We start from the raw sequence: 16,576 nt of genomic DNA, 5'->3' as shown, positions 1-16,576 counted from the left end.
CTTATTTACCCATTTTATCTATGAGAGTGTTGTGTGTTTCAGAATGGCTGAGGATGGCAGTGTCACAACGTAGCAGTCTGAAAGAGAAGCTACAAGAAGATTTCCTATCATGTAAGTAGTTACATAACAGTTAGGTGGTCTCTCTCATTATATGGTCAGGAAAATAATTTTTGGATTCCTTTGGGATTTTATAACAAGAGTTTCAGTTGTAGGTGTGTATTTAAAATCGCAATTAAAATCATAGAAAAAGGAAGTATTTTAAAAAAAAAACTGGCAGGTAACAGACACATAAGAAATGACAGAATACGCAATTCATCAAATTAAATTATTTTACCTCATTTAAAAAAAATTGTTTCCCTATATTGCCAATCATTTTCCAGCAGCAAACTGGAAATAAACGGGTACTACGTTGTTTGATTATAAAAACTTTCCTTTGTTTATACGATCTAAGAGTAGGATTTGTTATTGAAAATGTAACAGCTTGGCCATCTCCGGCAAGCCTCTGAATAGACCTCCTAAATAGGCTTAGAGATACAAGAAAATGTAGTGTGGTTGTTACCTCGATTATCATTACGCTAGGTAGATACGCCATTTGATAATGTAAACAATGGACTGAAATGAATAATTAATTTCGTGCCTTTCACGCTTTTGAGAAATTTGACTTATATGGGAGCAATATGATGTCACTAATTCTCCTTAGAACATTGAAAGTTCCTTGACAGTTGAAAACACATACATGTTTACAATATGGGCGCTGCCATAGTGACGATTTTCTAGGTCATATCTGTTGGATAATGGCTTACAATGTTCTGATTGTTGTGATTGGTCCAAGATAAGATGCTTTACGATCATAGACAGGTGCAGGAAAATCACATGTTTTAATGCAAACTTTCCTGCAAAAATGTCAAAGAAAGAAGGACAGAAAAAGTAGAAAAAAACTTGATCAAACACTTTTACGCTTTATTTGAATTCACAGCTATCTGAGGAGATAAGCCGAATTAATAACAGACACAGAGCTATCTTGTGATGCTTAAGCCATATGGCAGGATCAATAATTGATGGAATTGTCAACAACATTTGTTATGGCGAGTCCAAAGCAAAGAAATGTCATACGGGTATAATAGTACAAGCATATTCTAATCGTTAAAGACAATATACACTTGTGACATTAAATCCAATGCAAATAATGTTATTGTTTCATATCACACTTAAAAAAAAACAATTGTTCATTGTTGTTACTCAATTAAAATGAAAATGATGGGGTAATAGAAACTTGAAATACTCATTGATAACATCAGATACTTCAGTGGTAGGTTTCCCCATACCAGTAGATGACAGGTCACTTTAGGGTGTGTGTGTCAGCTGACCAAAGGTTAAGGCCACATATGTTACTTCTTATGAAAACTTCTTCCTCAAGCTTACTACAGAATGGTGTGTGACCTAGGACCATGAATTTTGAGTACAATCTCAAATTGGGGTGGGGTGTCTGTTGATCAAAAGTTAATTACAACAGTCTAAACACATAAAACACATTTATTGAATACCTCCACATGTTTCGACAAAGCAGTGCTTAGAGATAACAATAAATGTTTCACAAACATCTCTTGTTGTTGTTTTATTAAATGAAATGAAAAAGCGTGTTGTAAATTTTCCTGATTTTCGATACTTAAGTCATTTGTATGAGTTTCCGGGCATTTTTTGCACGAGGAAGGCTAAAAATATTTATTTTTTGACATACCTGTCAAGTTTGGCTTCTTTAGTTTCAACATCATTTAGCACTGTCATGTATATATGGCTTCAGAAAAGAGCTTCAAAAAGCCTTTATCTTCACCTGCCCTTGAAAGTTTTCCTGTGACTGTGCATGAGTTGCAATTATTGTGTTTCCCATTTTATGTGGTTTGATATCGTGACACCTTGAATCAAACATTCACAAACAACAGTTAATCAATATTTTGGAAGGTCTGATTGATTAGTCAGTAATTGCAAATTTGGACCATCACGAAACGAAAGCAGTCTATAAATCCTATATTATAACTGCTGTGTTTTTAGCTTCAAAATTATATATACTTGTAGTCATATGTTTTGTTCAAAAGTCGCCTATATCTGATATTAGTGCCTAAATTGAGATTTTAATTAAGAGGTTCAGTTGTAGATGATCTGATAAAAAAAGTGAATTTATTGTAGCTTGTTTTTATATTTAGAGGGTTCAAATCCACTTTTTACAAAATTTATTTGGTTACCAGTGGTGACGAAATAGTTTTGCAAATTTTAAACAATGCAAATTAGTGACCTTTTTAAATACGAACAATCTGCAGCAAAATTATAATTGAAGATATATGGTACATTTGGACTAAAATTATACCATAAATGTCCTATTAACTCTTGTTCATTTTCTTTCTCTTTAGGTAAAATCTGCCTGGAGCCGTATAGGCGGCCGAAGGCCCTGCCATGTCTTCACAGCTTCTGTGAGCACTGCCTGAGTGATTATGTGAGGCGCAATTCGGGGTCTCGATCCGGATACTTTGCCTGCCCCATGTGTCGAAAAGAGGTGAAAATACCGCCTGGAGGCATTCAGGACTTTCAGGTAAATATAAGTGGAAGGACGGGACGTTATTTCAACCATAAATTTAATGTTCTGTGGGGTGGTATTCAATATCCAACGTAAGTTAGTATTCAATTTACAACTTGAGTTAATCTTATGGTCATACATCAGTGAGTACATTCACTCAAATGGTCAGTTATTAATAACAAGTTATCTGATTAGCTACATCGTTCTTAGATCCAAATAAGACCAATATTGAAACCAGTCCAGAATTAGTGTTTCTTCTATAGTAGTTACAAGTCAATAGTTATATTTGAATTGTACTTAGGCGCATCTGCCCTGTGGTATAATCCTAATCAATAAACCAGTTAAAAGATGAAAAAGCCCTAAAAAAACAAATTCACATGGATTTGTATAGAGTGGTTATTTTGTAAAACATGTGTAAATTACAAAGGACATTGTATTTGGTTTAATTCAATTAGATAACTTTTCCTTAAAGCAAATCACATATCCCAAAAACAAGCTGGGAAAAAGAAAAAAAAAACACCTTCATGAACTTACGGTAATTGAAGCGACTTCAATCAATATTATTTAAATTCGCCTTGATAAAACAGGACATTCATATTGTATAATACGTAAGGATTTATGACATCATTGTTTATTTCAATATTGCACTCCGATTGGGTTAGTGATATGCCAATGATATACAACGTTACAAAAATCACCTACTCTTTTATACAAACCTATGTTGTCCGTTACATTTCTTGAAGAACAAAATCAATTCTCCATTGCAGAAGATACCGCTTATTTTTAATCACAATGAATAATCATTTGAAATGTAAATATAAGTATTAATCATTTAAAAAAAAATCTTGCTTAATTCTATATGAAAGTAGGGGGGCAAGCCATTCATGAAATTTGCTTGCATGCCCAACTGCATGCATACATAACGCAAGCAGGAATATGATCAATCCTTGAATGAAAAGTCACCTATGTATTTCTCATTGATTTTTTTCATTAAAAATCACCTCAAACAATTCTTCAAAGAGGTTGTAATGAAACTTTTTGTCCTTTTGTAGTATTCCCAAAGGTGGAATGATGCACGCTAATATTCAGATGAAATCACTCCCTGATATTGTGAAATGTGATAGAATTGCAGGCAGAATTATATTATAAGCCTGACAATGGTGAAAGGTCTTCCATTCTGTTATGGTGTATGACTCTCTGGGGATATTTCTGGGCCATTATGCTATAGGTTGACAGTGGCTGATTCTTCTGGTCTTCCTTTTAGTGTTTCTGTTGTTTTTTTATGTGAAGAAACAAAAGTTGTCAAAGCCACTATGGTGCTGCTATTTAATAATGTTGCTCCTGATGTAATGCAAAAACTTCAGTGATGGTCACAATTTAAAATCATAGTTAATTGAAAGATATTTATATGAAACTTGGTACATAATTTAGTATGTTTAAAATGTGCCATTTGACTAATGAGTCTTGCTACTATAACAACTAAGAAATATTAACAAAAATTGCAGCTACTTAAATGCTTGCATCAGTATTGTTTTCTCTATTATCATTGGTCAAGATATATATATATATATAGCATTAAATTTACTGTGGTATAATTTTTATTCAGGGGAACAGCTGTATGAATATGTTGTGAATTGAAACAAATATTAATTCCACATCTGCAGATAATTCACTAGACTACTGCAAAATCTTAAGGAAAAAAGAAATATTAAAGAAGTATATTGAATATTGTGTTTAACTTTCAGGACAACTTCATCCTGCTGAGTCTGTCGGACACACTACACGAGGATGACAGTGGAGAAATCTGGCAGAAGGATGGTTACCCCCTGTCCCCACCCCGTAGCCTTGCCCCTCCCACACCACTAGAGGTGCAACTAAGGCAGTATGAGTAAGTGGTCTTTTGTGTAAAGTTCAGGTGGGCACGGGCTAAATGCTCTGTCCACAGATAACACTCTGCCCCCTCAACAAAGCCCCACCATAACCACCCTGCCCCTTCAACAAAGCCCCACCATAACCACTCTGCCCCCTCAACAAAGCCCCACCATGACCACTCTGTCCCTTCAACAAAGCCCCACCATGACCACTCTGCCCCCTCAACAAAGCCCCACCATAACCACTCTGCCCCCTCAACAAAGCCCCACCATGACCACTCTGCCCCTTCAACAAAGCCCCACCATAACCACTCTGACCCTCAACAAAGCCCCACCATGAAGCCCCACCATAACCACTCTGCCCCCTCAACAAAGCCCCACCATGACCACTCTGCCCCCTCAACAAAGCCCCACCATGACCACTCTGCCCCCTTAACAAATCCCCACCATAACCACTCTGCCCCCTCAACAAATCCCCACCATGACCACTCTGCCCCCTCAACAAAGCCCCACCATGACCACTCTGCCCCCTCAACAAAGCCCCACCATGACCACTCTGCCCCTTCAACAAAGCCCCACCATAACCACTCTGCCCCTTCAACAAAGCCACACCATGACCACTCTGACCCTCAACAAAGCCCCACCATAACCACTCTGCCCCCTCAACAAAGCCCCACCATGACCACTCTGCCCCTTCAACAAAGCCCCACCATGACCACTCTGCCCCCTCAACAAAGCCCCACCATAACCACTCTGCCCCTTCAACAAAGCCCCACCATGACCAACAACCCATCCCTTGGTATGATAGGTTTTGTAGCATTTTCAGTAACTTGGGTTGACTATTTTAAGATCTCCATTAATGGGGAATGTTATTGACCAAAATTGATGTCAATGTCATTAATTATTCAGAGACCATAGACGTAATGGTGAGGCCTAAAAAAATAAATTGTTTGGTTAGGGTTACATCCTTTTCAAAAACAGGTAGGGTAGGTAGGCTTTATATAAGAATATCATTTTCATCATTGGATAATGGTGTTAAAGTTATCTTCTGGGTTTTTTTTAGGTTTTTTTTTAGTTTTTCTCTTCTTTTTTTTCAAACTGACTATAAAAACGGTAGGGTCGGCGCCTATTCTGTCTGTAGGGTCGGGTTACCCGAACCAAATGTATTATTTTTTTTAGGCCTGAGCTTCTTTGAATCATAAAATGACAAAATATGTGTGACATTGAATTTTTCTGATTACAATGTTATCAAAGACAAGAAGACCGATGAATGAATGCTAAAAGGTGGTTCCAAAACCTTTAATTTGTTAAGGTCATCTTATGTGCGATTTATTAAAGGCATTTACCCTGCAAATTATGCTTGACAATGTGCCCAGGGTCAATCAATATGCATGTTGGGTTGAAAGTAGTCTAGTGATATAGGTACCCCTGTCTCATCAAAGAGGTTGTGGGTTAGATCCCCACCAAGGGAAGTTTCTCAGAATGGACTCCAATGAAACAGGAGGAAAATGATTCCAGCGTGGTTCAATTAGCCAATAAGCCCACATTTTTCATCCCAATAAAGCCCAACAGATTTAGTAAAACTAAGCTAACCCCACAAACAATGCTTGCCTGATTTTACAATGTCAATAAATCTGCATGTATTTTCAGCTGGTATTTTGGAAAGGTCAGTCGTAATGCGTCAGAGGAGTGGCTTCTATCATCAGGCTACCCAAAGGGCTCTTTTCTCGTGCGACAGGGCGAGGCCTCCCCAGGTATGCACAGGATTTATATATGGCATTTAGGGCTACATTGCTTGGACTTGATCAGCATTTCAAAAGGCATAAACTTCACCTTAGGAAAATAGATTGACTTTCACCTTGAAATATCTATTACTGTTTTGTTAAATAGTTCCACGCTAGTACACATGGCCATCATTTTAATGGGTTTGGCTTGCAGTTTGATCATGTGTATGATAATTGGGTTGTGTGATGTGAAACCATATTCTCTATTTATTATTTTGAGGAAAACATGAAAATACTGTTAATAGGCTGTCGTATAGAAAAGTTTATATAAGAATACAATTTAAAAAGCCTTCTAAGAAACGCTTTTTAGCGAAATTGTGGTGCTATAAATGTCTTCAATAGTCTGCAGAATTTTTCTACCTGAATACAGCTGATAATAATCTACCTTCCCATTTTAGAATTTAGAGAGTGTAATGATTTTTCCCTTTATAGTTAATTTGCTGGGAGAACAATTTCCGAGACTAAGGACACCAGGTGTTGTTCTTCCATATAATTGCCTTCGTGTAAGGATTGATTTCATCGTATGAATTCAAAACCATATTTCGTTACAGTTCAGATCAGGCAGAACATTGGCTAGAAACATGTCCTTTTACAGTCTGTACGAAAGTTCGTCGGACCTCGGCTCCCGCTGGTAATAAATGACGAGGTCCGACAATCGCAGCTATTTTGCAGGCCCGCGTGTCCGGCAATAATTTGTGGGGCAAAATGATTAAATAAATATGTGTTAATCGTGTATCATGTGAATATTATTAACTAACCTATGTTTACTTGATCAAACCAACTTAATCAGAGCGTTTATCGACCCGAGCTCCACGGGTTTTGACGCACAGAAATCGTAAATGACCCGAAAATGATATCATAAATGTGTATTATTAATCATTTAAAAGGAGCCGCAAGGCATGATCTAAATGCTTTTTAAATCAATTAAAGTCAAGAGCAATTAACACCCGAAGTGACAACTGATTATCGATCTGGAATCTGAACGGTTTCCATGTCAATTAGCAGCACTCAAACTCAATGACGTGTTAACTCCGCCCATTATGCAAATTAACGGATACCTTTCCGGAAGAAAAAAAAATTGCTGGCGAGTTTCTTTGGTAATAAATGTTCCTTACCGCTAAAAACGGCCCTTTTCGCCTATAACATCTCTTTTCGAAATTTAGAGCAGCGCCTTGACTGGTTTTAAATTTTCCGATAATCGGAATCATTATCTTACGATTCGGCGTATTTGTTTATTCAACATTGCCGACATATTGGCACGATTCTGAACCATGACCTGTGACGTCAGGCTCGTGATCAATTAAATATAGTTGTATTATTGGTAGTTAATTATAACTTGCAGAATTGTTTCCACGAGGAAAACGAGACAGGAATGCCAACAAACCTGCGCAGTCAACGTTTTTTTACATCTTTGATACCAATGACCTTATTTCGCGATTTTCCAAAATTCTTAAAATAGTAACATAGTGTGGTTTTTTAGTGCATTGTATTTAGCGATGTTAATACTTCATGGAAATAAATTTTTAGGAAATAAACAAGCAACAGATGTGAAAATAAATGACCCTACATTACAAGTACTTAAAATTGCGTATCTATGAAGCTATCGATCGTGGATCTCGGTATGTATGAAGCTATGGATAGATAAGTAAAATTGCGTATCTAGGAAGTGAAGGGTTAATTAATTAAATACTCCCAAAATGCCCCAGAATGCAGGAAATGAAGCGCTGAATTTCAAAATTTTCCGGGTGGGGGGGGGGGGGGTGCCCACGGATCCCCCTAGCTGGCCGCCTACTTTTCTGTTTCAGTCGCTTCAACAAAAACTTGTTGACAACCCTGCACGTGGTCTAAAAAGCACGGGAAACAGGTGCACGCTTACCTTCTGTCAATTTTAATTAAAGTGAAAGAAGAACGCGTAAAACGTTTTCAGTGTACAATAAAGTTCTGTAATATTATAGATTTATTATTGTTTTATTGTTATGCCATTTATTAAAAAATAAATACGATGTTGCAATATTGACAATAGGAACATTGAATGTTTTGTTTGCTTCCGGACAAAATGAAAAACATGAAAGTGAAACTGAAAATAGAAATGAGAAATGTCGGTGCAACTCAACAATCGCTGTTGCATGTAGGATTCTGATGCATAGGGTTTACCGGTTACATGCATAATTCCTGTTTTCACTGAACATGCATTTAATAAATAATATGTTCACAAGTGTCAGAACATAATTTTCCATGTTTTGACCCTTGGAATTTTTTAACCACCTAAGAGCAGGAAATAAGACAACAAGGTATAGTCCAGTACTCCAGCTAGGCCTATATAGCAGGGTGTGGCACCCTGCTGTACTTTTCCACCCTTCTGTGCCCTTTTGTTTGACAGAGCAAAATTTCAGAAATTAAAGTATACAAAATATACATAATTTTGACACTAATTAAAGTAAAAATAACAGCTAAAGTGTTCATAGCAAACTTATGATTATTGTAGTATTGAAAGTAGTTACTACACATATACACATTATGAATTGAGCAATGGCCCTTGCAGTTATGCCCCATTAAAAATGCGCATCAAAAGTGCCCTTTAATAGCCTAGCACCCTACCCTTTTCAAATACTGACTGGAGCACGGATATACTATTAAGTAAAATTGATAATATTTTTTTTCTCTTACTTGAGATTTTTCTAGAATGAAAAGTGGATTAATACAGCTGATCCTAATAAAACACTGGATTTGTTTGTTTTTTTTATTTCAGTTTTGGACGTATGGATAATCATGTACCTTGCAATGCCATCTTACGACAGATGAGAACTATAATTTATGAAGAAAGACCAAGTATTAAGAAAAAAAGAACAATGACACTTGGAGATCTGATATTGACTCTTGAAAATCAGATCTCAAGAGTCATTGACTTGGATTTTAGACCCTGTTGGAAGCTCTGACTTTCACTAAAATGTACATAAAATTTTTGGTCCTGCAAAAACTAGTCCGGTCCTGCAATGTAGACTGTATTGCAGGACCTCGTGTCCTGCAATGTGATAATGACTTTCGTACAGACTGCTTTTAGTATGTATACAAGAAGGAAATGTCTTAAACATCCGTGTACAGAGGACTCTGTAATCAGACCGTGATATAAAGCTGTATGTGGCTGGCAGATCATTATCCTCGAAATGCTCAACTAGACAGAAATAATACCCTCACTTAGCCATCAATCCTTATTTATGTAAACCTCAATCTCAAGGCTTTGTGTGGCTTGATGTTTTTTCCGAACATTGCCTTATATGATGGCATGAACTGTCAGTTACATGCCCTCCCCCCGTGGTGTTTCAGCCAAGACATTAAAGCCACCATGAGATAGTGCCAAACAAATTGAATCTCATACATAATAGATATTTCCTGGAACATGGGTCTTTGGAAAAAATATGTTTTGTTGTAATTATTTTTATACTTAATTTGTCTGGCAAGGAAAATTGTGCTTCTGAGCAATTGTTTTCATTATCTGTATTAGATATTTTCAAAACCTCTTATTTTGGGAGAAAAGAAGTCCAATTTCCTTTTCATATAGCTGTGCAATTAATTCAGATTTTCCACCAATGGCCTGAACTTCTTCATTTTTTTATATAATCTTATGTAAAATAAAATTAAAAAAACTTACATACTTACATAATCATAAATCATTTATTACGCCCTAAAACAGTTTTACAAGGCCCTAATCAGGCTAGTGTGAATTCCCATCACTGTATTCACTCTAGGGTCAATGGTATTATGAGGAAGTGATGTTTTTTGTATGAGGTTATGCAAGAACAATAAGATAGATCGTAAATCACTTGATCCTTCTCTTATGTCAGTCAAATTTGCATTTACAGCATCCAGTTATCAGGATTTACTCAAACCTTGGACAAATAATTGATATTTACAGGGCTTCTAAACTCCAGTTTTAACAAGGAAATCGGAATTGAGACTTTTCAACTTCAGTCTATTGTACAGTTGTAAACATTGTTTTTTTGCTCAGACATTTGTATTTAAAACTGTAGGAAGTATTTTTAAATGAAGATAAATGACTTTTGAAACAGTTTCAAAAGGGGTCTAAGCCTGCTTTCTGCTTGAACAGACCTTCAGCTACTTTTCTTGATTTACAATTATCAACTATGAGGACCCCTGAATTATATTCCATTCTACTTTGTCAATGTTTTTTGTGTGTCAAACTGGTAATATTGCTTCGTTATATACATCTTGTGTGTTAAAGCAAATTTTGCTGAAAATTAAAATCCATGAAATATAAACCAACTAAAATACCTGTGATAAATATGCTCCAAAATTGACTAGACAGAAATCAGTGGGTGTTAACTTTGTTCTTCTGTTTTCAGACACGTTGACATTGTCAGTTCGCGACTGTGATGAGTTACGTGGGTACCTCGTTAAACACTACAAGATACTCACAAGACGACAGAACAGGACAGAGTATTTCTTTATCACACCGAAACGCATGTTTGACAGCATGTCGGAAATGGTGGAACATTATCTAGGTGCGCATTACTTTTTGAATAGTATTTGTGTTGACAAAGGTATTATTGGATATTTGGCTATTTTTATGAGAGACTTAAGAGACTGAGCATTGATTGTTAGCTACATTCAATTTCCCATACTGTGCTACAAAAAAATTAATTGGAGCGATAAAAATTCATTAAATGGACTGAATGATGTCTTAAATTTAGATTAAACTCTATATAAATTTCCACGGACTTCATTTTGTTTTTAGCTGAATATTACTGATGTTGAATGGATTATTATTTCAGTACTTTAAATGCGTAACTAAAATTGAATGTAGTTGTAATGATAGTCTTCAAGTAGTCTACTTCTCGTGTTCTGACGATAGTGTTATTTCAATCTTTATCATCAATCACAAAAACACTGGAAAGGTTTTAAGAATTTCTCCATTAAGTTTCTGGAAAAAGCTTAATTTGTAAGATTTTATTGAGTTATATATATATATATCTTGGGGCACAATAGGAAATTGTGTCTTGTGGTTCTCAAGGAAATTTGTGTCTCCTTGTCTTCCTAATTGAGGCATGTTACCGTAAATGCACTTCTAGTCATGCGTGTCCTTCACATTGGTAAACGACTAGGTTCTCTGAATCATTCTGGGATCTGTTCAAATCTCAATGTTTACTCAAAATTTGCCAAAAAAATGTTCACATCTGCCTTGTAAAACCTAAGGGCCTTTCCTATGCATGTGAGAATGACAGTTTGCGACCATAAAAGGGAAGGATAATTAATCTGGCAAAATTGTGAAATCTGCATGATTATAGAGATTTTCACAATGGAGAATGGGTGAGACAATATGACCTTGTGGGTGTCAAGGCAAAGGGTGAAATTGAATATGCTGCCATTTGTGTGCGAAAATGAACACCGCCTACCATTGCCTGACAGGACAAATACGGTAATTGTCAGACAAAGATAGGAAGATAATTAAGTTATTGAATAGGTTTCAGGACTTTTTATCTGAAGATAGCTGTTCAGCTGTAATTTTACATGGAATTGCTTTTTAATATAATTTATTTAATTTAGCTAATCAATATGAAGATATTTAAACTGACACTGGTGAGCCTTGGAAAAATATTAAGAAACAAGTGACTTCCAGGCTTTTATTATTTCAGACAAACAGGCTTAGCAAACAAAAACCTGAATTGTGAATCATGTGCTATTATAAACAGTTCAGAAACAAGTATTGTAAAAAAAAAAGGAGGTGATTTAATTATTTTGAAGAAAACAATATGAACAATGCAGATTATAATGCAGTGTGTTTGCGTCCATGCCCAAATAAGTTGTTTTAATGCACCAACTTTTTCATTACAGAGAGAATATTATAATTCTTCTACTGTCATTTTTCTCCCAAAGAAAGTTTTTTTGACATGCATCATGCCAGATAGAGACTGATGTTCACAGAGGAGAATTCAGATAAATGTAACATTTGATATTGGACATTATTGGCGGACATTATTGGCCCGTCTATGTGATTGATAGAGCTATCTGTCATGGTGGAATTTAAGACCTAAAAATGTGTTAGAATGCACTTGGGAGATACCATGTTACCATGCCCTCATGCATATTCATTTACTTTATGTTTCAAACAAATCTGTCAATTTCAGGAAACAAAAAGTAGTTTTTGCTATCTAGAAAGTGAATATACTGTGTGAAATAAAACATACTTATAAAACATTCAAGTTGTATATCTGCTGAATAAACAGCAAAAAAGAATCCATATAAATCTGAATTTATTTAAATGTACAGTTTCTAAGGTCCTGCCCAAAGGTGCTCGTCACAATGCCTGGATACAGTAATACATATTTTTTTTTATTTTAAATATATATATTATTTTTTTGTTATTATTTATTTTGGTCAAAATAGTGAATATATGTCATTTAAAAAATTATTCCACAATTTTTCATGAAAGAAAATTAGTATAATATATAAATAAATATAAGGTTAACATGTGCAAAAAATCATCAATTCCAAACGGACCTAATCAATAGAGCATAGTTCCTAAAATATTTGAGATAATCTAATAATTTTTACTGTTCTGATAAGGTAAGATTCCCATCTACAAGAAAAATATAACTTATGCTAGTAAGATTGACCTTTACGGCATATTCAAACAAAATGCACCGACCAGAAGCTGAAATTCGCCATTACGAAAGAACCGGGAGGTTAAAAAACAACAGAATTTTTCCCCCCTAAAACACGTTAAAAACAGACTGACATGCAAACTTTCCGTATGCATTACAAAGAGAAGCTTAAAATATCATTCCTACCATTAAAAACTCGTTGAGTAAGAAGCGTATTTATCCAGATCGAACGTTTTTTGTTGCAGTGTTTTTACTTTCACTTCGAATTTTGACCTTGACCGCGCACTCGGCTATGACTTAACTACACGAAGCGTTTTCATTGGACGGCTACCATCGACTTTCCTTGTTTTAATGACGTAACTGGAAAAACATTCAAATGTAATCCAAAGTGAAAGTAGAAATACTGCAACAAAAAACGTTCTATTTATAGCATAAAAGTTATATTTTTCTTGTAATTAAAAATCTTACCTTATCAAAACAGTAAAAATTATTAGATTATCTCAAATATTTTAGGAACTATGCTCTATTGATTAGGTCCGTTTGGAATTGATGATTTTTTGCACATGTTAACCTTATATTTATTTATATATTATACTAATTTTCTTTCATGAAAAATTGTGGAATAATTTTTTAAATGACATATATTCACTATTTTGACCAAAATAAATAATAAAAAAATAAAAATAAAAAATTAAAATAAAATAAAAAATAAAATATGTATTACTGTATCCAGCAAAGTGACGAGCACCTTTGGTCCTGCCTAGAAATGTGAAAATAGCAGTTGTATTACCATACTTGCTAAAGTTCAAAGTTCAAAGTTTATTGTTCAAAAGGCCTCCGGCCCATGCTATAAGTATGTACGTCTTTTATTGCCTGCCAAAAGGAGTGTAGTTCTGTTTTATTTTCATAAACAAGCACAATGTGACAGTTTTCAGAATTCACTATTTGTAGTGAAAATGCCGCATTCTGTTATTTTTAAGTAAAAAAAAAACTGATCGGCAGTTAAGTTGACATTTGAGTGTGAATTTGTCTACTGGGTGCTGGAGAGCGTGGGAATATGTGGTCTTCTGGAATGTTCCTGGCCTTCTAACTATCATGAAAGGTTACTCCCTGCAGTAATGGTGCATAATAGCCACAGATTAACCCTAGATTGCCCGGAGTTAAAACGGTGTAATATTCTTCTATTACCTCTTCCTGCTTGAAGTGCCCTGTCTCTTAACTCTGTTCACCGATTTCCCCTAGATATTAAGGGTGATCTGATATTGAGAGTTGGTTGTCTATTATTGTTATAAGTTTATCTATTTAAAAAAAAGTTGAAGTATTAAAATAACCAGGTGTCGTCTTAAGCATCATTGATGGCGCCGTTTGCAATAACCTTAACCTTGGCCATAGTTAGCATCATTGATGGCGCCGTTTGCAATAACCTTAACCTTGGCCATAGTTAGCATCATTGATGGCGCCATTTGCAATAACCTTAACCTTGGCCATAGTTAGCATCATTGATGGCGCCATTTGCAATAACCTTAACCTTGGCCATAGCTCAAAAACTGATTAAAACATTGTACACATATAATTATGCACATGTATATCAAGGCCAATAACTCTGATTTTAATCATTGATTAGTTATGTCTGATGTTTGACTGAAAACAACAACAGTCAATTTCCCGATCAGAGGGCTCTGCAACACGCTTGTTGTTATTCATATCATTCGTTTAACATGTGAACAATTTGTTTTTCATGCAAAATATTGCTGTGCTGTCACCATAGTGCAAGAACTTAGATTCTGCATAATTGATTATAGATATATAGAAGTAGTTAGTAGCTGCTATTGCATTAAGGTGACGTGCCCTTAGTTTGCTTAGGTGGACAATATTCATGTTTATTCAAAAGGTTGATTAGTTTGATGCGTACAATTTATTTCTTGTTAAATGAGAGTGTACCGTAATTATTTTGTTACTCCCTTCTTTTGGTGAGTGCAGATGGACTTATTTTCTTGGTTGAGTCAATTGTGCTGTTCTCTGTCTTTGGTATAGGACCTGCAACTGGAGGACTTATTATACTCTATTTTATTATTGATGAAATCCCAAACAGCTTTAATTTACTTAATTTTAATGATTTATTCCCCTCTTTCAGAGAGCGCAGACGGCCTCTGTTGTCGGTTGAGTCAGGTGTGCAGCAAGCCGCGTTCTCTGTCATGGGCACAGGACCGAGGAAAGGAAGACGACTATTCGACTCACCGAGACACAGTTACACTAGTCCGACGCCTCGGTAGTGGACAGTTTGCTGACGTCTGGGAAGGTAACACCTGATTTGGCAATGGGCTTTATTATTTCTAGAACAATACAGTTGGTCATTTTTTCATGATTTTTGGTTTGGATCAATTTTTTAAGGTTTTGAGCTCATAATCCTCCTACTTAACAGATGTTGGTAATTTAATTTTTATTCCCCTATTCGAAGAAGAGGGGTATATATTGCTTTGCACATGTCGGTTGGTAGGTCGGATATGGAAGTTGGGCCTGACCAGTAGATGACTTCTATTGTTTTTGGGGGTCATCGGGCCAAAGGTCAAGGTCAGTGACCTTGATTGGTTAAAGGTTGTCCGATTAATAATTCGACAATGCCTGCACCCATGGCCCTCAAACTTGACTTGGAGGTTGGGCCTGACAAGTAGATGACCCCTATTGATTTTAGGGGTCATTGGGCTAAAGGTCAAGGTCACAGTGACCTTGAATGATAAAAGGTTGTCCGAGTGATAACTTAACAATGCCTGCACCCATGGCCCTCAAACTTGACTTGGAGGTTGGACCTGACCAGTAGATGAACCCTATTGATTTAAGGGGTCAAAGGTCAAGGTCACAGTGACTTTGAATGTGAAAAGTGTTCAAGTGATAACTCGACAATGCATGCACCCTTGGCCCTCGAACTTGCCATATGATTTTAGGGGTCATTGGGTCAAAATTCAAGGTCACAGTGACCTTGAATGGAAAAAGCTTGTCTGTGTAATAACTTGACAATGCCTGCACCCATGGCCCTCAAACTTGACATTCAAGTTTTTGGTGACTTACTGATGACTCCTATGGATTTTGAGGTCATAGAGTCAAAGGACATGGTCATAACATGCTCTATCCTCACACTTTGAATGGTCATAATCTTAAAACTACCTCAACGGCATCCAATTTTTGTGACAAATCAGCTGTCATTTAGGTCCATGCATATTTCATTCAATTGTCCATATAATTCTGACAACATGGTGCTCGAGGGGGGTGGGGGGGCATAATGTTTGACAAACATCTCTTGTTCTCTAAGTTTTAATTGTGATCTGTCATTTAATCTCATTTTTTTTCATGATCGGTCATTCAATAAAATCGGATTTAGTTCAATTCTACCAAATGAATATGATACATGTAGTTCTTACCACAAAGTAGCTGACTTTTTTTATCATGTGCATGATTTTTTAACTGGTGACTTGATAAATTTGATACCAATTAATTAGTATTATAAAAGAAATATATTATCAGTAAGTTAAGCTCAGCCATTTTAAGCTTCTTAGAGTATTTGATCAGCTCAAGAGGACAAATTTATCACATGTTAAGCTCATTCCATTAGAATTTGGATTCCACTGACAACATAGTACTTTACCTTTCAATACAGTGTGATGTTTTTGAATATTTGGTTTAATGTAATCCATCATTAAATACAAAACAATGCTTCTGGTGAAATTTTATTTTTAA

The 16,576-nt window shown here is 35.8% G+C and overlaps 1 pseudogene; it reads left to right on the top strand.

The window, feature by feature from the left end:
* The window catches only part of LOC128220161 (tyrosine-protein kinase SRK3-like), a 62,987-nt pseudogene that overhangs the window by 38,237 nt on the left and 8,174 nt on the right, over positions 1 to 16,576 (top strand).

The sequence above is a fragment of the Mya arenaria genome, chromosome 15, assembly GCF_026914265.1.
Source record: "Mya arenaria isolate MELC-2E11 chromosome 15, ASM2691426v1".
NCBI classification, from domain to species: domain Eukaryota; kingdom Metazoa; phylum Mollusca; class Bivalvia; order Myida; family Myidae; genus Mya; species Mya arenaria.
The sequence above is the reverse complement of the archived record's forward strand: the minus strand, read 5'-3'. Positions and strand labels throughout refer to the sequence as shown.